The sequence below is a fragment of the Schistocerca americana genome, chromosome 1, assembly GCF_021461395.2.
Source record: "Schistocerca americana isolate TAMUIC-IGC-003095 chromosome 1, iqSchAmer2.1, whole genome shotgun sequence".
Lineage (NCBI taxonomy): Eukaryota > Metazoa > Arthropoda > Insecta > Orthoptera > Acrididae > Schistocerca > Schistocerca americana.
In genome coordinates this window covers 525090824-525113822 of record NC_060119.1, presented here as the reverse complement: position 1 = coordinate 525113822, position 22999 = coordinate 525090824, and the positions used below count along the sequence as shown (strand labels likewise).

Below are 22999 nucleotides of genomic sequence, written 5' to 3'. Positions count from 1 at the left end.
ACACTAAATGGTTCCAGCGAAGTTTATTATAGCGGCATTAGCTTTGACAACAATGATAATTTCGTGTGGATAAATGGCCTTGTGTAAGGATCTGAACTGGACGCAACCTCGCTAACTCGCGCGTCTCTGACAGTGATTACTTCTCCACGAGACTGTCATCTACTCTGAATGGCTACAGTATACAGACAACAAAATGGATGTATTACTTAAAACGTAAGAAATTTCGTACCCACTCAGGTTCTGAACGTTTAATGTCAAAAACGTATTTATGATCCGTACTGAGAATTCGTCTTATGTTTACTATATTAGTTTAATACCGCACTCCCCAAAGATTCCTCAATGCACTACTTACTTCTCTGAGCACGTGAAGAAAAACGACAAGTGCTATCGTTCCCTCCACTGACAGTAATATTTTCAAGTTTTGTATTATATTTAGACATATAGTTAGCGTTTAATGGACGATTCCAAAATGTTTCCACTGTGTAAGCCACCGGAAGCTAGAAAATTGAAGTCAGGTATGCACAATTAAAAATACGTTACATATATTTAGAATCTTTGCGTAAACACTCGTTCGTCACCACAGCTTTAATTTTTAAGGAAACTGGGCAAAGTAGCGCGCTACTTCACGTACGGAGCTAGAGTTCTATAGGAAAGTCGTATGTCTCAGGTTTTCGCTGCAGCACATCAATCGATTTCAGGAATTCCCGTCGATAAAGGCTCACTTAAGCTAGCGCTGTACCTTTAGAGGCCTCCCTCTCATCAAAATACTGGTTTATTATTATTTTCAAATTTATTTGCAGTAGAAATTATGACTCTTTCAATAAATTAGGTGCTCACTGTGCTAAATACGCTATCGTCAACGAGCTTTCAGGATCATATTTCCCAGATCTCCTAAATTCTGTGGTTCTCGAAGAACTCCCATCTTTCCATACGTTATACACTTAATGAGAAATTACTACTTGCATAAATCGCCCTTCCTTCAGGTCATTTACTACCAAGTAAGTCTTGTAAAGCTTGGTGGTCAACAGCATACTTATGGGTTTCCATAGGAATGGGTTACACAGCTTGGGTTGTTTCCACAGCAAGTGAACAGCGTGCTAGTACAGCCACAGGGTGACTGACATCCAAGAAGCTTTGACCAATGTCAGTGTGCGTAATGGAGACTAAGCAAGCCTTCAGCATGTCTATGGTTAACCATAATTCGCAAAATGAAATCGGATCCGGTAAGAACGAATAATGTGAAGTGGTGTTTACGGCTCTACTTTCAACGGAAGGTTTCCCATGGTTTCCCTAAATCATTAATAACTGGATCCTTCGATAAGCAGATACGCGGCCGGTTCCTTGACCCCGATCTCGTCCAATCCTGTAATGACCATGATAAGAGATTATTTCTTTCCACATGTACTTACATACCTCTCCTCGACAGTTTCATGGCACTTCAAGAGAACTCTCCCAATGAAAGTATGTCTACCTTCAATTATCTCGATTCCACGTTTTCCATCCAGTCATTAATCCGTCTCTAGAGTAACCTCCTGTTATTTATGTTGTGACAGATTCCAAACACTTATCATTAATACTGTAACTCGATTCATTTATTTGGTCCTGAAATTTTATTCTAGTTTTGTGAGCATTTCATTACGCTTACTGAGATTTAAGGAGAGATGCCTTTTAGTAAGCAACGCCCTTCTGGCCATAGACGTGCCGTAGGCACCGACCGGCCACCGTGTCATCCCAGCATACAGCACTCCAGGCCGCTGTCAGGTTAGCAGACCTGGAGCCGCTACTGCTCGGTCAGATAGCTCCTCAGTAGCCATCAAGAGGCTGACTTCATCCCGGGCCATTTCTTCAAGCGAGGAAATATCCCTGGCAGTGACGGCATAAATGACTGAAATAGAACCATGATTCCCCCTCATGTCATCAGCCGCACGCACCACTCATTTACGGGGACGGGCGATGCCAGTCTTTACAGGGCGTAGAAACAAAAAGTCGTTTTGCATACAGTCATTCATATCGGCGTAGGACGTTATTTTCCTTCGATCCGAACTTCCTTTCGAACATACACGGAGATACATATCGTGTGATCGCCTATTAAAGTATAAAGTTACTGCATAAGGGAAATTTTTACATTGCATGTAAGACTGCTATTTGACAAATCAGAAAGATAAGATATTAAAACCTCTCAAGTCAGTATACACACAGGGATATGTACAGTTGCTAATTTTTCAACGTGGTATGTACTCCGTTAACACACTGTCGTGCCGCCGTCGCACACTCAACCGCTATTACAGGTTAGCTGACAGCAGGTCGGTAAAAAGCACAACGAACTGTCGTACTGGGGCCGCTACCGTTTCAATCTTAGGACACGAGTTAGCTAGATGAAAGGTTTAAATTTCTGTCCTATGATCAGGGTTCATTGGTCCATAAAACAAGTTTTAATAGTAACCCTGAATGAATCATACTGTAACGCTATAATCGTTCCTATATTCCCTCTCATCACAGTCAAACTGATCTCATATTCAGTCTACAATACTATCTCTTTCTTCCACTGAAATACTAAAAATGTAAAGCGAAGTAATCTACCTCATGGACACTTTCATATTAGTAGTGGTATTTCGTTCCCTCTACCTGCACGACAGGTTCTTGATATAGCACTCTCGAATTCTACCTCTCAAATTAAAATGTATTTCAGTGTGTTGCACCCATTTTTCGCTTATTCCAAGGATGAAAAGAGCAACAAATTAGTTTTAATTAAGTTTCCAACATCTCTGCTTTGCGACAAAGAAATGGAAGAGAAGAAGAAAACAAATTAAAAAATATTCGATAGTCAGCGCGGGCGGATGACTTTATTCGGTAACGGCGCACAACAAACATGCTGTTGTAATTAACGGAATGCGTCATGAAAGACACATCAATTTCGCTTTCATATAGGCGCGTTTGGGTGCAACTTAGATAACAGCTAAAAGACGTATTATACTACTCCAGGGAAAATTTAAAATTTGCCCTTCTCTCCATGGTTTAAATGACGCTAGAAAGCTAATATTATCCTGATCATTACTTCATTGTTACTAACCAACTCTCGAGGCAGGTATTTCAAATAGTAATCGATGTTTTATCTGAGAAATGGGATTTCTGACTATGGACTACCAGTGGAAAGATACATGCCCAGAGTAGAAGGTCACACATGGGTATAGACACGTTAATTATCCGTCGCAGCTAATTATTGTCACACTTTCACCCACACAGGACAATGGAAGAGACGGTGCTACATGTTCATTTCCGTTGCATCTCTGGATATGCGTTTCTAATTAGATCATTAACCGCCCTGTGGCCTCTACTAATCGAAAATAATTGTTCGTAAGATAATAGTGGGAGAAATTGCGACGAACAGCTGGTGTCAACATCAGCGTGCTTATTCTTACATATCATCCACGACACGTTTCTCTGGACCTAGTAGGCTACTATTAAAGTATTAATAATAAACTAGGAAACTGATCCTTTAACTCTAGAATACAAGTCGATGTTTTCCAAAAACTTTTTCTGCCTAAGATGGCGTTTACTATGAGCAAGAGCAATTTCACTATCTTCCGTAATATGTAAATAAAAATTTACTTTTCTACTAGCTTGTCTCACCAAGTCATAAATACTATCTCGGAGCAACTATTCAGTACTCATAGCATATGAGATCTGTTAGTTATACCAACAAGTAGCATTTCGTTCAGACATAGGAGACAGATGTAGGGATGGAGCATGTATGTGGCAATACTTATGCTTGGAGCGATTCAATGATGTAGGAAAACACTCTGTAGTGAGAGAGAAGAAAACTGATCTCAAAAAAATCAAATCTTCTGTGTAAAGAAGTCACAGTAAATTCTAAAAGTGTCACTATTCTCTCCTGTATGAACGCAGTGAATTCGGTCACAGCTCGTTGTTTCTGAACTTCTTGTCATGAGGTTTCCTCGCTACCACAATATACTGAAGCCAAAGGCGAAAAAAGGCATCTAACACACGTCAAAAGAATTTTATGTATTAATATCGTTAAGTGACGATGTATGAGTTTCAGTCACCCATCGAACATCATCTACGAGTATTATATCCTCTATAAAGATGACTGATATTTTCTTCTTCCATTTAGTGCTCTTGAGGTATTACACGCTGATGTATCCATTTTTCTGTAATGTATTTACGATGGAATAGGGGTCTACACTGTGCAACTGATAGCGAATTGTACAAAGATCTTTTGATAATGGCCTAAGGATGCAGGAGAACAGAGTTTTCCTTACCAATGATTCATTAAATTGTTGTTGTAGGACAGCGAACACTTAAATGATGGGTGGAAGGGATTTACAAGAGATTTAATACAGCGTAAACAACTGGGTCTCAGTAAAATGATCATTAGACAACGTTGATGGGGAATTCATTTCCTTTGTAACGATTAAGTTTTAATAATATAACTATGTTTCAATAGAATGCGGGTTAGTGTGAGTTAGTTTGAGTTGTTCTAAGAAGTCAGAAAACATTTTAAGAAGTGCATTGACGGAACAAGCGCATGGCCTTAAACCTATTAAAAGGGTAATTGATCGTTTCCCTGTCTCAGACTGTTGGGCGTTCGCGTATTTGTGGGACATAATGTCCGGGATATCTCACGTCCTCTGACCGAAAGTGAACAAATTTAAATGTTGACCTGAAATGCATGAAGTCATTTAGCGAACTTTGAAGAACTTTAAGTGTTGACCGGAGCATGTTACCAGCGCCTACTCGAAAAATTGTAATCACATGTTAGCAGTTATTTACGGACCAGAGTCAAGATAAGTGCAAAAAGTTTTTATATTTTAGAAATTTGGTGCGAAGAGTTTTTGGAGTGCTGTCTCCTTACTACGAACTGAAGACAAGAGTCTCAAAGACCCCATTATCTTGATGTTGTGACAAGCGGTTATTATTAAAAACCGTTCCTCAACATCTAGTAATTTCTTATTTGTAGATTATTAAATATAAGAAAAGAACTGAAATAATAATGTTTCTCTGATCAGTTGGTGTAATTTATTTAATTCTCAGCATTTGCTGTAATCTTGAAGATGGGCCAACGAAAGTAATGTGAAGTCACTGTTCTGTAGGAGCTATGACTGAAATATGCCGGCCGCGGTGGCCGTGTGGTTCTAGGCGCTTCAGTCCGGAACCGCGTGCCTGCCACGGTCGCAGGTTCGAATCCTGCCTCGGGCATGGATGTGTGATGTGCTTAGGTTAGTTAGCTTTAAGTAGTTCTAAGTTCTAGGGGACTGATGACCTAAGATGTTAAGTCCCATAGTGCTCAGAGCCATTTGAACCATTTGAACTGAAATATTTGGTACAAAATGACTATAAATTGTAAGTAATCGAAGGTAATAATTCTACAAGAAGTAAGAGAAATTTTTCAAAAAGTATGAGCTAAAAGTAAAGTTCATATTTGGAATTTTTCTCTGTATGTACATTATTCAGTAGTTTAATATTCCATCTAAATTATATCTGCAGCTAGAAGAAAACGTGTATTACTACCCTCTTTCAGGGAGGTAGATAGGCTTCAGAATGGTACGAGACGTATTTGTATGGATACTGACGGTTTTACTATTTCATCGTTTGCATACACACACAGTGTGTGAAAGAATCTGATAGAAATATATAACTTGCTAGGTTTTAGTATACCGGCAGTGTGAACTGCGGCCCGCCGGAGTGGCCGAGCGGTTCTGGGCGCTACAGTCTGGAACCGAGCGACCGCTACGGTCGCAGGTTCGAATCCTGCCTCGGGCATGGGTGTATGTGATGTCCTTAGGTTAGTTAGGTTTAATTAGTTCTAAGTTCTAGGCGACTGATGGCCTCAGAAGTTAAGTCGCATAGTGCTCAGAGCCATTTGAACCATTTTCTTGTGAACTGCGCATTTTCGTACTTTTTTATAGTTCCACTATTTGACGACCAATTGTGTAACGTATGTTAGGAATTAATTGCGACATATCCTACTTTGTCTAGTGGTGATTAACTCAATAAATGTCCCCGAAATCTGAAAGTAAATATGGATTACTTTGAGTGTTTTCAAAGTAACATAGGTGTAAAATAGATAGGCACGCGGAGGCTCTAACTGCATCAGCATTCACGATGATTGTCATCACCTAAAATTTCCTTTAAACCTGATAAACCCGTGTCATATGATCTCCTTCGAGATACTGTGATCACTAGAATCGCTGGACGATGAAACACTGCCTGTGTGCTGCGTTATCGTAATTTCTTTCATACTGGTGCGAAGCGTCACGATGTAATCCAAATGGTGCAAAACTAATCAAACAGCAAGTGGCACTGTCTCAGCTTGTGGTCGTAAAAGAACGATACAGCACATATGTCACGATATTAACACAACGTGTCACAATTATGCGGTCCACTGAAGCGTATTGCTAAAAAGAGCAAATTGATTTTAATTTATTATCTCTTGAGCACATTCCTCGTTAATCTGAAGGCCACGAGCCTTAAGAATCTTACATGAGAGACAGTTTCTCAAAACTGATTTAAACTTTCTCCAATTTTATTGACGTTTAGAAGAATTTACTCATTTCCAACAACGACTTTGAATGCTTTGTGTCTTCTTGGAAAACTGGCGGGAAACAACTTTTTCCACAGTAGGCAGACTGTTCCACGATCTTGCAACGGGCACGTTTGTTAGGGCAGGACAGTTCACTTCGCCGTAGACTTCATAGTGTTTACTTTCTGTGTTACTGCAACAACGACTGCAAAGTTACAGTTTACACATCACGTAACTTTCAGCAGATAGATCAATAAGAGCACCCGATGACAAGCCATGAACACAAGGTGTCAGCAGTTTTGAAGAGCTCCAACTTTCTGTTTGCAGTGTACCTCAAGAGTTTGTTTTAGAAAACTAATATTAGACGATAAGAGCGTAACTTACCAATTCCACGAGCAAATAGTTGTGACTTAATAATTATTCTTGGTTTAACTTCCAGATAAAAGTAAGATAAATTATGTTCTAAGAAGCAAACGAAAACATTTTGTGGAAGTAATCGATCACATCGACATTATAGTCTCTCGGCAACTTCGCCATGACGAAGGAAATATTTATTCCTCTTTTTTTTTTTGGGGGGGGGGGGGGGTTGTTGGTGTCCGGAAGAATAGAGAAAAACTATAAATATAAGCACCTTGACCAGTTAAAAATCATTCAGCGCAGATGCGCGCTTCGTCCGAACTCTTCCGGCAATCTACTTGAGACTGTGACCAATAAGGGTAATGGACAGGGGACGCTACGTATGTAATGTGATACAAGTTAGAAATTTGGGCTGGGAGTGAAGCGTGCTCGGATTGGCGAAATTGTCAAGGCGACAGCTCTCGTTAAGTGGGAGATCCGGGTTCGATTCCCGGCCTGGCACAAATTTTCACTTGTCGCCACTCATTTCAATCCCAGGTTACGGCTTGTGTCATAATTTCAATATCGTCACCTTAATATCTTTTTGATAGTAAAGTAACGTACTCAGACGGCTCCCCTGAGTCATCTCAATTTTTATATATAAAATTGAGATTATATATATATATATATATATATATATATATATATATATATATATATATATATATATATATATAACCGATGCTGTTCTTTGTCTAGTGAAACCCTTTCTCCTATACACCAAAACACCATTTCAGCCAGTTTCGTGTCGCCACGACCGACGATTGGTAACCGCATAATCTGCATGACTCTGATGGCTGTGCATGTTAAGTGCACTAACTATAAATGTTTGCGATGATGACAGGGCAAAAAGAAGGCGAAACCGGATGCCGAGAACGCCTATTGCTCTCGAACAGCTTTGATGTGGACCCCGCGATTAAGGACCGCATCCGTTTTACTTGCCTTTCTACACGAGACACCGAAGAGAGGCTTGATGTTTATACCAGGATACTAACGGAAAGTCTAGTGATCATAAACTTCCTCTTGAGCGTTAAATAGTGGCGATGAACTTTCGTTCCACGGTCACAATAAGATCTAGCTATGTCACAGTTCACAGACCACGTGAGTGAAGTTGCAGCGCGAAGCAAGAGCGGAACGCCCGCAAGAAAGCAGCATGATTTAAATACGTCTGTGACTCGCTTTGCAACGTAATTAGACGATTTTAATTCTGTCCTCATGTGTGCTTCATGTTTTTAACACGATGGATAATATTCGTTCGTGAGAAGGTAAAACAAACTTGTTGTTGTTGTTGTTGCTGTTGTGGTCTTCAGTCCTGAGACTGGTTTGATGCAGCTCTCCACGCTACTCTATCCTGTGCAAGCTTCTTCATCTCACAGTACCTTCTGCAACCTACATCCTTTTGAATCTGCTTAGTGTATTCATCTCTTGGTCTCCCTCTACGATTTTTACCCTCCACGCTGCCCTCCAATACTAAATTTGTGATCCCTTGATGCCTCAGAACATGTCCTACCAACCGATCCCTTCTTCTAGTCAAGTTGTGCCACAAACTCCTCCCCAATCCTATTCAGTTCCTCCTCATTAGTTATGTGATCTACCCATCTAATCTTCAGCATTCTTCTGTAGCACCACATTTCGAAAGCTTCTATTCTCTTCTGGTCCAAACTAGTTATCGTCCATGTTTCACTTCCATACGTGGCTACACTCCCTACATATACTTTCAGAAACGACTTCCTGACACTTAATACACTATGTTAACAAATTTCTCTTCTTCAGAAACGCTTTCCTTGACATTGCCAGTCTACATTTTATATCCTCTCTACTTCGGCCATCATCAGTTATTTTGCTCCCCAAATAGCAAAACTCCTTTACTGCTGTAAGTGTCTCATTTCCTAATCTAATTCCCTCAGCATCACCCGACTTAATTCGACTACATTCCATTATCCTCGTTTTGCTTTTGTTGATGTTCATCTTATACCCTCCTTTCAAGACACTGTCCATTCCGTTCAACTGCTCTTCCAAGTCCCTTGCTGTCTCTGACAGAATTACAATGTCATCGGCAAACCTTACAGTTTTTATTTCTTCTCCATGGATTTTAATACCCACTCCGAATTTTTCTTTTGTTTCCTTATCTTCATGTTATTTTGTTGTGACATCAGAGAACAGTTGCCGAGATACGTTAATTCTTACGTGCTGAAGTGACCAACTAGTTAAAACACATTTTCGTTTGGATGTGTAACGTTGCGACACTGTTCCAGTTATTCCTGCTTTTTCTTAGTCATTTTAGGCTGATGCTAGAATGGTTCTTTCAATAATGCATCATTCAATATCTCGCCACATGCTTGCACAACTCAGTAATGCTCCATCCCTAATGATGCCGAAGTAGACGGAACACTAATGTTCTTTCCCTCCAGACGCATGTCTTTCGAAGACGGCGTCATATAGACTGAAAGGCACAAACCGTAACTTTCAAATCATTATTTTCGCTTCTAAAGGCAAAATAATGTCATTACGAAGCCGCTGAGTGCTACGTTTGTCTTTACGAGCTCTGTATTTTAGAACTAGTCTATTCGACTCTCTCTCCTTGACTGTGTTTCTGTGAATTTGTCTCCGTCTCTCTCTAACTTTTCTCAATTTTCATATGGCTCTGAGCTCTATGGGACTTGACTTCTAAGGTCATCAGTCCACTAGAACTATTACTTAAACCTAAGGACATTACACACATCCAAGCCCGAAGCAGGATTCGAACCTGCGACCGTAGCGGTCGTGCTGTTCCAGACTATAGCGCCTAGAACCGCTTGGCCACCACGGCCGGCTCTTAATTTTCATAAATTTCCTTGTGACAGCAGTGTAATGTAGGCGAAATATGTAATTCGAAATGTGCCAGACAGTGCTGTAAAGGGGTATTTAACTGCTATAAGTATGTTGTAGAAACGCATGACGTAGGAAAGTGTTCCAGATGATGAAGTAGTAAAATTTTGAAATGTGGATTATACTTCAAAAACGGACGTTGCTCACATGAACAGCCCGTTGTCACTTACTACATTTAGATCTGCATAGGACTATATACACAAGCCGCTGTATAGTGAATGGTTGTGAATACCGTACCAATATTATCGATTTTCTTTCCCCCTCTCGCACAGTGAGGAAGAGAAAATGCCTGTATACCCCTGTTCGTTCCCCAGTCTCTCTTACGTTCATGGTGCCTGCTTAAGATGGCGTGTTCTCAGTATTTACCCAATATGGTTTTGCTATACCTTCGTCCTATTTCTTTCACGGTTTCCTATGTAAGTTCTCTGAACATTTCTGTTACGCTTTCGTGTGGAGTGTACCGAGCTGCAATGATGCTCATGGCCCGTCGCTGAATGCACAACAGCCGGCCGTTGTGACCGAGCGGTTCTAGGCGCTTCAGTCCGGAACCGCGCTGCTGCTACGGTCGCAGGTTCGAATCCTGTCTCGGGCATGGATGTGTGTGATGTCCTTAGGTTAGTTAGGTTTACGTAGTTCTGAGTCTAGGTGACTGCTAACCTCAGATGTTAAGTCCCATGTGGCTGGAGCCATTTGAACCATTTTTTGAATGCACAACATGCCTGCTGTCTCGTCTACTCAATAAGGACTCTGGAATAACCGTCTACAATTTGTCGTGTTAGTCTTGTGTTTACTCAGAATTTTTCTAACAGATCTGTCTTATATTCAACTTCAGTATTACTGATTTTACTTGATCGTCCCATACCACATTGTTTCTCAATGTTAACCCTCTATTTTTTATGCTTCTCATGAGTGCTCAAAATGTTCACCACTAATCTTGTAGTAAGATAACATCCAGATCTTTCTCTTAGTTATATTCATGATGGTACGTTTATCCACATTTAAAGAGAGCTGCGGTTCGTTACATTAAATAGAAGTTTTGTCCAACTCTTCCTGCAACAACTTAAGATCTAGAACGACAAGACTCCCCTCTACACCACAGCATGGTCACCAATCATACAGAACTGCTCATATTACCTGATTAATACTATATACAGGCCCTATTATGCTTTTTTTAGACAAATGATGGGTCCGTCATTGTTGCTGAAACAGCAAACTTCAGTTTTCGCGTAAAATTGCGCTGTAATAAAACACGAGAAAGAAAAATACTAAAAATTTAAACAGTATAAGTAGACCCGCAGAGTAAAAAACGAAACATCTGTTACAGAAGGAAATAAAAAAATGAAACAGAAATATAGTAGATTATTCTAAACAGATTACAGCGCAAGTGTAAGCGATTGTTATTTACGCCTGTCTTCAATTTTTATTATTTTTTTCACTTGCTAATTGTATTTCTCCAATGTAAATATGTATTTTACACTTCGTGTACTATAATGCGAGAATTTAGAGAATTACGATGAAGTATATTTAGTTTCGGTCACGTCACTGAGATTATCTCTAGACGCATATTTCCTTAGAGACTTAATACCGATAGGTAACTGCAGCCCAACCGCCTAAAAACATATGACAGTACTGAACGGCTAATTTTTAATATGGGATTCCTTCAATGTGGAGGGAATAATCGATGGTCTTGGGAAAGAGACACATGTTGTGTATAATTTTTCTCTTGCGCAATATCTTTATGTTCTGGCGTAACCACAAACTCCAAAACGAAGATGCGGAACGCAAGACTAGAGAAGGCGGTGAGTAAACGGCGGCTAATGGTAGGTGGAATTCGACCCAAGACGTGAATAAAAGCGACGCTCCTACCAGCCTCGGCCGTTCAGATCGTCCCGAGTCTGCAATGTGATTAGTGCTGCGCTGTCAGATTGTCGTGATCCGTATCAAGAGTTTCCTTGGACTCGATATACAGCAAGAACTGTACAGTTTTCATGTCATCTCTTGCTTGTGACATTTGCTGTAGTAAACTTAAGTATTGTCAATTTGCTTTCTACAAATAAAACTACTAATATTATTTGTATGAAATTGTTGTATAACATTCGCAAAAAGCTGCATCCCGTAGGCACCCTCTTAGCGACGAGTGGGCGAGACCCCACACTTTAAGGGTTCATTGGAGACTTTCCATTAGACCTGATATACTATAGGTGATATTCTTTCCTTTTCTACATGAAACGTGATAGTTGTAGCTACGTAAACTGACGTGACCCTCAATCAATTCTGAAACTCATCCCAAACAATGTAAAGCGATTTTTAAATGAATTCATCCCATTTTCGTCGATGGGCAGCACGATGCTAAATGTTATTAATATCTGTAGTCGTTCTTTCGTAGTTACTGCTTCAATTAGGTCGATCATGTAGATAAGGACTTGTATTATGTACCTTCTATAATTACTTATTTTGTTTTCCACCGACTCTTGACCTATTCGTACAACCCATCATCAGTGGTCTGTAAAGCAAAACATAATAGTTTCCATACATAGTTTGTTACGAGAAACTCTGCGATGAAACACTTAACGTCTATTAATGAAATACATATAATTAAACAACTTTCTATTTTTGTAGTCTACCGATGGTGCCTTATACGAATAGCTGATATATATTTGGTCGAAAACAAGATTAACACTGATTTGCAGTAGAAGGATGGTGTGTATTCTTGTCTACATGATAAACATAACTGCTAAGTGATTAGCGGGCAAGAAAACATCTTACCGGTAAAAAATATGTTCGGTTTTAAACAGCTGCCGAAGTATGAGGAGCATAATTTTGGTCAAAATATTTCAACAACACTTTTTCCCTTTGGCAGCAACTAAAACGAATATTTTGAATTCAGTGCAGAGAAAACAGCCTCATAGCGTCATAGAGTTTTCACCTAAATTCAATGTAACCACGGAACAGACACACAGCATTATCCAGGAATTCATGATGTTCACCTTCATCTGTGTGAGTTTTAGACCATGTACTGTGACGCCATCCAAATGCTTCACTGCCCAGGAGACACACGATTACGTTAAGACAGGTCACGTATTCGTTTGTATGATTACTGGCTTGAGTTAGCAGTACGACCATGAAAATCTAACCATACCTCGCTGTCGTGAATGCTATACTTGAGACGCCCAATATTTGCTACTACTGCCCAACGAACGGTACGTACAGACGTTTTACAGTTTCTACAATAAATCCCAGATTCTTTTCAACATGGAACTCGCGTGTATAAAACAGCTTCAGCGGTCTGATTACAAATGAGTTTATGCGTTGAATATTTGACTTTAAGTATGTAAGCGAGAAAAAGGTTAGGAAACGTTTGAAATTATGGGTGAATTTTGTTGGATGCCTCTAAGTCTCTCGTTATGAAACAATGGGTAAATACAGACTGGCTAATTTGCGCTCCATATATATATATATATATATATATATATATATATATATATATATATATTATTTTCACAGTGTGTTAGGAATAGGTTTGGTAAAAAAAAAGGTAATAAATTAAATCGTCATGCCTGATGGTGAAGTTTTACTGTACATCATTTTAATTAAAAGTTAGTTTTTCAGGCATCAAAATGTTTACGACGTAATATCTCCTAAACTATGTGCTACAGCCTAGTTTTTCATACAATACAGTGGTATGTAGAGATACTGTCTGCCAAATGTGTTGCGAACAGTGTCGGTATTAAACAGATAATAAATTAGAACGTCATGCCTGATGATGAAGCTATACTGCATGAACGGCGAATTGTTATAACCGACAATCTTTCTCCCTTTTATCCGTGTGGGACGTGTCGTTTTCGTAGGTTCAACGCTTAGCGGTACGATACGCGAATCTGTTACAAATATTAAATCCAGTACGCTCAAATGAAATTTTATACACATTTCTGATTTAGCTTTCCTTTTCAAAACTTGGATCCATTTGACGTAAATTTATTGTCATCTTAGGATTACTTCGTAGATTTACTCTTTGGCGCCTTAAATACACATTTTGTAATCGAGCTGAATGTGGCATAGATTAAGACAGTAACGTCGTTTTTGAGAGGCCTTCCCGATTTTGTTATTTCGCAATCTTCCTCAATTTAGTAAATTGGTAATTGGATTGCTTCCTTAAGAACTTATCCTTCCTTATTGAAAAGCGTCGTAGATGGTACATAGGACTTTAGTCTTCCTTTTTAGACTTCAATACTCTTGTATGTTACAAATATATATTAGGTTACATTATTACACTTTGCCTCGGGTGCTACATAAACCGTAGTTCACCTTTAAGTGATCAGTTCTTTCTAATTCTGGGTAGCTAGGTGTTCGAATTTTACCGACCTGTTCGGTGTTTGAGCCCTGTTTAAATGTGTGTGAATTCCTTAGGGACCAAACTGCTGAGGTCATCGGTCCCTAGACTTACACACTACTTAAACTAAGTTATGCTAAGAACAAAACACACACACACACACACACACACACACACACACACACACACACACAAACACACGCACACGCCTCAGTCCATGCAACTCGGACCTGGTCCCATAACGTATTCCCATTGTGTGAAACACGCTTTGCAAACAAAATATCCTCACGGCATTTCGGTGAAAGGTGGCACACATTGATGGCAATGCCAATCGCATTCAACGCCTTTCCCACACTTGGCAACACTTTGCGTATGCACTGGGGGTTTATTCTGAAACATTGATTTTCATTCATTTTTGTTCGATTTGTACTCGTGCACAATAAATGTACACGGATTTCATTTAAAGTTTTACCGTGACTTCCTGTTCGGGAACCTTATTTTATGTTTACATGCCGATACACGCTGCCGTACCGGTTCAAAACACATCGTGGAATTCTCATATTGTCGCACTATCGGAAGATATACATCTACATCTACATCTACATCTATACTCCGTGAGCCACCTTACGGTGTGTGGCGGAGGGTACTTATTGTACCACTATCTGATCCCCCCTTCCCTGTTCCATTCACGAATTGTGCGTGGGAAGAACGACTGCTTGTAAGTCTCCGTATTTGCTCTAATTTCTCGGATCTTTTCGTTGTGATCATTACGCGAGATATATGTGGGCGGTAGTAATATGTTGCCCATCTCTTCCCGGAATGTGCTCTCTCGTAATTTCGATAATAAACCTCTCCGTATTGCGTAACGCCTTTCTTGAAGTGTCCGCCACTGGAGCTTGTTCAGCATCTCCGTAACGCTCTCGCGCTGACTAAATGTCCTCATGACGAATCGCGCTGCTTTTCGCTGGATCATGTCTATCTCTTCTATTAATCCAACCTGGTAAGGGACCCATACTGATGAGCAATACTCAAGAATCGGACGAACAAGCGTTTTGTAAGCTACTTCTTTCGTCGATGAGTCACATTTTCTTAGAATTCTTCCTATGAATCTCAACCTGGCGCCTGCTTTTCCCACTATTTGTTTTATGTGATCATTCCACTTCAGATCGCTCCGGATAGTAACTCCTAAGTATTTTACGGTCGTTACCGCTTCCAATGATTTACCACCTATGGCATAATCGTACTGGAATGGATTTCTGCCCCTATGTATGCGCATTATATTACATTTATCTACGTTTAGGGAAAGCTGCCAGCTGTCGCACCATGCATTAATCCTCTGCAGGTCCTCCTGGAGTACGTACGAGTCTTCTGATGTTGCTACTTTCTTGTAGACAACCGTGTCATCTGCAAATAGCCTCACGGAGCTACCGATGTTGTCAACTAAGTCATTTATGTATATTGTAAACAATAAAGGTCCTATCACGCTTCCCTGCGGTACTCCCGAAATTACCTCTACATCTGCAGATTTTGAACCGTTAAGAATGACATGTTGTGTTCTTTCTTCTAGGAAATCCTGAATCCAATCACAAGCCTGGTCCGATATTCCGTAAGCTCGTATTTTTTTCACTAAACGTAAGTGCGGAACCGTATCAAATGCCTTCCTGAAGTCCAGGAATACGGCATCAATCTGCTCGCCAGTGTCTACGGCACTGTGAATTTCTTGGGCAAATAGGTTTCCATGATTTATGTAATGGCCTTCGGATAATTTTTAGTGTTTACTAAGTGTTTTATTATGTTAACTTCAAGCCCTCAGCCCAGAATATCCTTTCGTCAGGCATTGTTCAGTACTTTCGTCAATTTAGTCTGTCGACCCTACTACAGAAGCGGCCAGAAGACCATCTCCAGTAAAGTGCACTGTCGCTTAAATGAATATTTGCCTTTCGTCCCATTTTTATGTCTGTGCTGCGTATCTCCTCTATGTATTCCTACTGCTCTGTTACTCTGCTTCTATTCAAGTTGCTTCAAAATGATGGCGCTATGCAACAAACACCGAATTGTCATAAACAAGCGACGAGAGCAGCTGAATGAAAAAACTCGAGTCAATCGGTTGTTAGAAAACCATCGACTCATTCGGTTTTAGTTTGAATTATTCATTCACGATCTGAGGAAGCAACTGAAAGAAAGCAACCGACACTGTCCACTACTGTTTTGCACAATGAGTGAATTATTCATTCTTTATTTTCAGGTGAAATCAGTGCGTAGTTTTTTCTGGTGGCTGAACGGTTTATTGGTTCACTCAACCGAAACTGCACTTTGGTGTTTTAGTTAACTGAGATACTCACACATCTTCTACGTGAAACTAGTCTATAGTACTTTCAACTAAAGCAGTGGAATACAACCGGACTACACGTATTCCAGGAGGGTAGCCTTAACCACTGGGGTACGTGAAAACATCTTAAGAGGTACCACAGAGTTTGGATAGCCATTATAGCTATCCCTTTAATTACTTACTAAATAGATTAATTCTATGTTTCGTCATTTAACACGTATTGCGGGTAATATACTGCTGTGGGTGCGATTAGCAAGTAACGAATGTAGTGGATCTTTCGAAGAGTGTACAGTACTGATTATTATGGGTACGTCAATAGAAATGGAATCTTAGCCACGGTTTACATTCGGTTTTACTGAAAAGATATGATAATTACCATTATTTAAACGTCGTTTGAATCTAGTCCTCAAACAGTGCTTCAGCAAATTATTAATGAGGAAGGTTAATATACTGCTCAGAAAATTATGTTGCCGGCTACATACATACAGGTCATATCCATGCACACAATCCTGTTTTCATTTTACAGCCTTTCAAAAGTAGCAGCTACAAGAAAAAAAAATGGAAATTTGTGGTAAGTTCTTATGGGACGGCCGGCCGAAGTGGCCGTGCGGTTAAAGGCGCTGCAGTCTGGAGCCGCAAGACCGCTACGGTCGCAGGTTCGAATCCTGCCTCGGGCATGGATGTTTGTGATGTCCTTAGGTTAGTTAGGGTTAACTAGTTCTAAGTTCTAGGGGACTAATGACCTCAGCAGTTGAGTCCCATAGTGCTCAGAGCCATTTGAACCATGTTTCTTATGGTACGAAACTGCAGAGGTCATCGGCCCATAAGCTTACGCACTACTTAATGTAACTTAAACTAACTTACGCAAGGATAACACACACACACCCACGCCCGAGGGAGGACTCGAACTTCCGAGGTGGAGAGCCGCGCGAACCGAGACAAGGCGCATTAGAACGCGCGGCTACCCCGCGCAGCCAGCTGCAAGATTTCACGGGGATGGGAAAGTACTACTCACATTCATACACCGATACTTCAGTGTCGCATCACTGTTAGCAGTACGTAAGAACGTTCACCTCCTCTGCAGCCTGTGCCGGCTTATTGCACAAGCTACACAAGCCGCTGCTTGGAGCGCCTAGATGATGGGGGCGCCAATGGTGTCACAACTATAAGGTTTCCACGTATGTCTCGGCACAATTACACTGTCCAGTCACATTATAGTGACCACCTATCAAAAGCCTGTAAATAACTACTTTTTGCAGCATGACGTGCTGGAAGAGAGTCGACGAGGTTCTGCAAGATGCCAACAAGGACGTGAAACCTTGCGACCTTCACTGGTTTCTCATGGTGCTAACAGCACGAACGGGGTGGTCCCATAGATTCCCGACTGAGTAGATATCCGGAGAGTTTGGTGGCCAGAGGAGAGCAGTAAACCTATCCTGGTGCTCTTTGACACAATGAGGAGTATTGGAAACTGCGTGATAGGTTGCATTTTCTTGTTGATAGATGCCACAAAATTGCATGTAGCGGTGGACATGGCCTCCAAGGGTAAACATATTTTTGTACTGATTCACTGTTCCTTACATAATGATAAGTTCACCAACAGAATGCCACGAAAATATTCTACAGACCATAAATGCAGCATCAATTGGCCTGGATCCTGCTGTCTAATGTTGCAGGGTTGTCTTCTTTTAGACGTTTCACGATGAAAGGGCGCAAAATATCCATCGGAAAAGGCCACCTGCCATCATACAGGGGAAGTTCGGTTGCGGTATTTGCCTGAAAATTCCAGCCTTCGGCGGCGCACGAACAGTTTACAAGCTTACCCGTCTCGCAAATGCTTCCATTCTTGGCCCAAAAGCCATTCCCTACTAACATCAGACAAATCGCTCCGTTTCCGCTTTACAACAAAGACTGCCCCGTTTCCCGCATCCCGCGATACGCTTTATGAACCCTCCACTGCTAGTGCGGAAAGGAGTATACTGGGGCACACTTGTATGTGGCACCAGAATAAGATAAGAATATTGATAATTTAAAATGAAGCTAGTGAACTATAAACGATGAATATTTCTGATAGACTTGATAATGTGGATCGCTGATTGTGTGCGACCGCAGAGCCAAAGATACTGTTTTGTTGGAGTAAGAGAGCGCTTGGCGCCCAGTTGTAGAGAGCTGTCTGTGAGGGAAAGACCATGGAGTAGGCAGTTTTTGTGGTGTGCTGTGTCAAGCCACCAAGAGATGGATTAATTTAGGTCTGTTAATATTGTTGAACTGGGAAGCAGAAGTCTTCATGCAACCAAGGTAAAGATATTAAATAATTATGATTTCTGTTTTTGCCAGCGCGTTATTACAGGTGAGTTACCTGATAATTTGTAATTATTGAGTTGTTTGGGGGAAGGGCCAAATAGCGGAGTCATCGGTCTCATCGGATGAGGGAAGGACGGGGAAGGAAGACGGCCGTGCACTTTCAAAGGAACCATCCTGGTATTTGCCTGTAGCGATTTAGGGGAATCACAGAAAACCTAAATCAGAATGGACGGACGCGGAATTGAACCGTCGTCCTCCCGTATGCGAGTTCAGTATGCTAACCACTGCGCCGCCTCGCTCGGTTTGAATTAATGAAGTTAGATAATAATTGCTGTTTAAATCTCATTGTGTGTGGATCATTTGTCAGTACTGTAACTTCAAGTGTCAGATGTTTTTGAAAAGCCAAACTTAACTTGCAATATAATTTTGCTAAAAAAAAGAACTAAGTGTTAGTAATTCACCATAATCACTACCGCCTCCCTGTCCAGGTCACATATTTTTCTAAGAAGTTGGATTTTCTTAAATGTCCTCGTTTATCAGCCAAATGAATTTCATGTGTATTTCAAGTATTACGGCTAGCATTGCACACTGCTGAGCTGAGCTTTAATGAGAGAGCCGGCCGAAGTGGCCGTGCGGTTCTGGGCGCTACAGTCTGGAGCCGTGCGACCGCTACGGTCGCAGGTTCGAATCCTGCCTCGGGCATGGATGTGTGTGATGTCCTTAGGTTAGTTAGGTTTAACTAGTTCTAAGTTCTAGGCGACTCTACGGTCGCAGGTTCGAATCCTGCCTCGGGCATGGATGTGTGTGATGTCCTTAGGTTAGTTAGGTTTAAGTAGTTCTAAGTTCTAGGGGACTAATGACCTCAGCAGTTGAGTCCCATAGTGCTCAGAGCCATTTGAACCATCTAGGCGACTGATGACCGCAGAAGTTAAGTCGCATAGTGCTCAGAGCCATTTGAACCATTTTTTTTTTTTATGAGAGACCAGAATATATCGCCTTACTCCGTTCCTGCTTTCGAGGTAAGACGATTTAATTTATTTGTCATTGAACAGGGTATTAGGATTCAGTGCTTTAGGGGCTGAATGTATTTTGCAGTGACTGTATTTTTTTATTGGTACTGGGAGTTGCATTTCCCAACCGATTCGTGTAAAATTTTGCTACAGAGTAAGCACACCACTTGCATTTACAACACGCAACACGACAATTTGAGTTCTGTATCCATTCCACAGATCAGCCTTCATCAAACGTAATCGTAAAGTCATATTTATTTTTTTAAAGAACGTTACAGTCCTGCCACCTGCCACCTGTGAAAGGCTGCTTCTCGCTAAAGTCGAACATAGTCAGTGGCGACATTAATATGACTACACTGTGTAACAGCGGCCGCTTGTGAGGCAGATTTTAGAGCGGCACCAGGGGCGATGTTGAGTACCTGTAAACATGATTCATATTGTGAATCTCTGGTAATTAAGTAAAGTCAAAGAAAACGAATGATGACAATTATTTCTGTTGAAGAAGTACTTCCGACAAGTGACAATGTATGTTTAAAAAACTAGTGATTAAGTGAACAATTTTACATGCTTACGTCACCTCACCATTTACCGAATGAGAATAATCGGTGACGCGTGGAAACTAGAGACGGAGACAGAAACAGATCTTCAGAAATTTAAAAAAATAACTTTTAATATATTTCAACATAAATTTATTACGTAGCATCAGTTATTACTCTTTTAAAATCCACAAAATACACATATGTAATGCCAAAAGTACAGATACTTCATATGTAATTAAATGTATATAAAAATTTTGAACATACTTCATTTTTGAAATATACTTTTTATTCAACTCTTCTTGAAATAAGATACACTGCTTGACAAATTTGTAAGGACCAGCTACACAGTTGGATTGAAATAATAAAAAGCAGTAATGGGCGACATGAAACACAGTATTTATATAATAAAGGTGGACTGGTGTACTTACAACGACAAATGGTACATATTTCACTACATGGGAAACCTGGACAACAGACATAAATAACTTTTTTATTTGGTACAAGTCAGACTCCCAACATAAACTTCGATATCGGACTCTTAGCAAGGATATGCCATCCTCGGGCACTAATATACATTTTGCTCATGTTACTCATGCTGGCTACCAAACTGTTGAGCAGCCCTTGGGGATACTGCTCCACTGTTCTCTCAAGACGGTTTTCATTTCTTACACCCGTTGGGGAGGGATTATTCCAAGAGATTCCCGGCATGCTTTATAGGATTTAGGATCGTGGAGTACGCAGGCCGTTCCATACATTCAATATCATAGCTTTCCAGTATGTCCGACGTCTTAGTCATGCTGTGTGGGCAGGTATTGTCGTCCAGAAATAGAAAATCGTGATCTTCTGGACTTCTAAACAAGCAGACATGCTTCAGAACAATCTCGCTGCAGTACCGCTGTGCTACAACGGAAACCCGTGCAAAGACATGCTGCAGTGTTCGGCTACTATTTATAGAGCGTGCCGCCTCATCATAACGTTTATGCTCCACTGAAGACATTCATGAGCACTCTGTGGGAAAGCGTGTTCCGACTTTCCTCCACATAAACTGGTGGCCGGAATCACTTGCGACAGTGAAGCAGGATTCTTCGGAAAACGCCGCTCTTGACTACTGTTGCTAACCCCAACCATCGGGCTCTCTACACTAACGAACTGTTTTTCGACAATGGCGTGGTTGAAATGGGATGCATATAATTCGCTTTCGAGCATACAGCTAGCCTGATTTAATCGCAGTGAAATGTTTCTGGCAGAGATAAGTGTACTAGTAGCGGCTGCAAGGTCTGCAGCGATCTGCCTAGTAGTGTGATGTCTGTTCCTTTTCGCCACTAAGGCCATCCTCTTGCGGCGTGGTGGTCCATCTAAGACCACCGACATGCTTTCGCATAGCATTTCTACCTTCAGCGGGCTTTTCTGAACGCGAGATGACGCCTCTGGATACACCCATTGCTGAAGCCACAGTAGTGACACTTTGAACGGCTTCGAGTCGTCCAATTGCTCGTCCACGATTGTAAGCACTCAGATGATGCCTTGCAGATATGTCGCACTAATCACTTCCATAATAACGTTTGACGAACACCGTCGTGCGTGAAAGGTCTAATGCATACAGAGCGTTCGTGCTCAGGTTTCGTTGCATTTAACATGTTCCGCCTTCTACATTTCCTTTTATTACATTGGTAGAGTGTTTCGCGGCAATTGTCGGTTGTTCCGTAGCAACTGGCAAATTGCTCCTTAGCAACTGTCAGTTGTCCCTTAACATCAGTCAAGCAGCGTACGTTATTTATCTCAAAAACAGGGCAACAGTAGACATTGTTCATGCATACGTGAAAAGGCTGAAAAAGCATGCAAGTGAAACCGCTCAAATAAGGAGAGTGAAAAAGATTAAGATACCTGACGTGGCTCATTAATATACCTCACGTGGCTCCAGAGACTAGTTTCATTCGGTTTATTCATTCGACTGAAAAATCCGACTGAGCGTAAACGTAATCGATTGATAAAATCAGTCGATCGTCTCATCACTAGCATGATCAACAGCAAGACAGATGTTGACACGGACAGTATGACAATACGTGTAGTCACGAACTGTCAGCACCGCGACCTCTGTTATGGCTTCCCCTGACGCGGCATCGGGTAAAGATGTATCGACATGCTGTGTACCCGGTGGCAAGAATGGCAGAATGGCAGGAGTCGCGCCGCGTCGTCTTTTGAGGAGTTCCGTTTCTGCCGACCGCATTACGGCGGACGTATAGCGTTGTGGTGTTTCCGTATCATTATACGGACCAGCACTTGACTTAATGGAGCGAGGTACCGTTTTCAACACTGCATGATCAGTGCTGCTTACCATAGCTGATATTGTCGATTGCAGCCGCTAAATTCACACAGAAGCTACGGATGCTTCATAATGTCATGTCGGACCTCCTTTTGCCCGACGTGGTGCAGCAGTTCGTCGTGGCAAGTACTCAAGTCTTTGGAAGTCTCCTGCAGAAATATTTCCTGTGTAGCCGTTCATAATTGCGAATGTTTTTCAAAACAAATGCGAAGAAGGTGGTCCAGTAACATGGCGCATTGTTATCTAAAGAAAATTCCATCGTTGTTTGGGAACATAACCTCCATGAATGGTTGCAAATAGGCTCTAAGTCGCAGGACATAACCATTTGAAGTCAACGGCAGGTTCAGTCGTGTCAGAGG

The 22999-nt window shown here is 41.1% G+C and overlaps 1 protein-coding gene across 1 annotated transcript in view; it reads left to right on the top strand.

Moving 5' to 3' along the window:
* The window catches only part of LOC124624573 (acid sphingomyelinase-like phosphodiesterase 3a), a 1195211-nt gene that overhangs the window by 1012 nt on the left and 1171200 nt on the right, over nucleotides 1–22999 (top strand). The gene's annotated exons all lie outside the window — the stretch shown is intronic.